The sequence below is a fragment of the Grammomys surdaster genome, unplaced genomic scaffold (assembly GCF_004785775.1).
Source record: "Grammomys surdaster isolate TR1022 unplaced genomic scaffold, NIH_TR_1.0 124253, whole genome shotgun sequence".
Classification (NCBI taxonomy): Eukaryota; Metazoa; Chordata; class Mammalia; order Rodentia; family Muridae; genus Grammomys; species Grammomys surdaster.
The window spans coordinates 50,966-53,103 of record NW_021619309.1 but is presented as its reverse complement, the minus strand read 5'-3'; positions in this window follow the sequence as shown (position 1 = coordinate 53,103).

Here is a 2,138-nt window from a genome sequence, read left to right as displayed (position 1 = left end):
CCAAACAGGGAATAAGTGGGACCCACTAGGAACCAGGAATTCTCTCCTGGCCCAGGGCACTTGTTCCTTCCATGCTGGGCCCGAACACTGAGCAGATCTTGATCCCCAGCTCTAACCCTGATAGTAACACCCACCCCACACAGTTCTGAAACAACCAAGATAATAGGAAAGATAGCCTCCAGTTAGAGACAGGGCAGGTAGCACTAAGGTGATCCAGACGGCAAAAGGCAAGGGCAAGAAGATAACCATCAGCCACTCAGGGTACTTGGCATCAGTAGAACCTAGTTCTCCCACACTAGAAAGTCCTGAATTCCCCATATCACCAGGAAAGTAAGATTCAGATGTAAAATCACTTCTAATGATGATGATAGAGGACTTTAAGAAAGACATAAATAACACTATCAAAGAATTTGAGGAGAACACAGCTGAACAGGTAGAAGCCCTTAAAGAGGAAACACAAAAATCGCTTAAAGAATTACAAGAGAACACAACTAAACAGGTGAAGGAATTGAACAAATCCATACAGGACATAAAAATGGAAGTAGAAACAGTAAACAAATCATAAATGGAGACTACTCTGGAGACAGAAAACCTAGGAAAAAAAATCAGGAGTCATAGATGCAAGCATCACCAAGAGAATACAAGAGGTAGAAGAGAGAATCTCATATGCATAAGATACCATAGAAAATATTGACACAGCTGTCAAAGAAAACACAAAATGCAAAAAGTTCTTAACACAAACTATCCAGGAAATCCAGGACACAATGAGAAGACCAAACCTAAGGATAATAGGTATAGATGAGAGTGAAGATTCCCAAGTTAAAGGGCCAATAAATATCTTCAACAAAATTATAGAAGAAAACTTCCCTAACCTAAGAACGAGATGCACATAAACATACAAGAAGCCTACAGAACACCAAATAGACAAGACCAGAAAATAAATACCTTCCATCACAAAATAATCAAAACACCAAATTCACAAAACAAAGAAAGAATATTAAATGCAGTAAAGGAAAAAGGCCAAGTAACATATAAAGGCAGACCTATAAGAATTACATCAAACTTCTCACCAGAGACTAGAAAAGCCAGAAGATCCTGGACTGACGTCATACAGACCCTAAGAGAACATAAATACCAGCCTACGCTACTATACTCAACAAAACTCTCAATTACCATAGATGGAGAAACCAAGATATTCCATGGCAAAACCAAATTTACATAATATCTTTCCACAAACCCGGCATTACAAAGGATATTAGCGGGAAAGCTCCACTACAAGCAGGGAAATAATACCCTAGACAGAGAAAGAAAATAATCCTCTTCCAACAAATCCAAAAGAAGATAGCCACACAAAGATAATTCTACCTCTAATAACAAAACTAACAGGAAGAAACAATCACTGTTCCTTAATATCTTTTAACATCAATGGACTCAATTCCCCAATAAAAAATATAGGCTAACAGACTGGATACTTAAAACAGGACCCAGCATTTTGCTGCATACAGGAAACCCACCTCAGTGAAAAAGACAGGCACTACCTTAGAGGAAAAGGCTGGAAAACAATTTTTCAAGCAAATGGTCCTAAGAAATAAATTGGAGTAGCCATTCTAAAACCTCCAGCCCAAGAACACTAAGGAAGGGACTCATTGCTCCATCTGTATAAGTAGTTGACGGTGGCCTTGTCAGGCATCAGTGGAATTGGAGGGCATTTGTACCCAATAGTTTGGACCCCCTAGTGTTGGGGAATTTGAGCACAGGGAGGCAGGAATGGAAGGATGGTGGGAACATACCCTTATAGAAACTCCCAGAACTAAATGGATTAGATATGATAGACACATATTCTGACACAGGCCATCAGAAGACTAGATTCCAGAATTCAAACAAAAAATATCTTGATACCAAAATTTGTTTTGTGAATTGTATATTGCAGAATACCCAGCCTTCGTGTATCTACTCTTCAAGCAAGCTGAACAGACCTGCTCAAACCTCTGATGTCATGGAATCTCAGCTGCAAACAGTGAAGAAATAGACGTCAGAGGCTTATCAATTTACTCTTCCTGTCACCCCTCTTGCAATATCTCAATGCCTGTAACCAGCTTGAAGAAGTTAATGAAGAGTTGGCGCCCCTATTCCCTGGG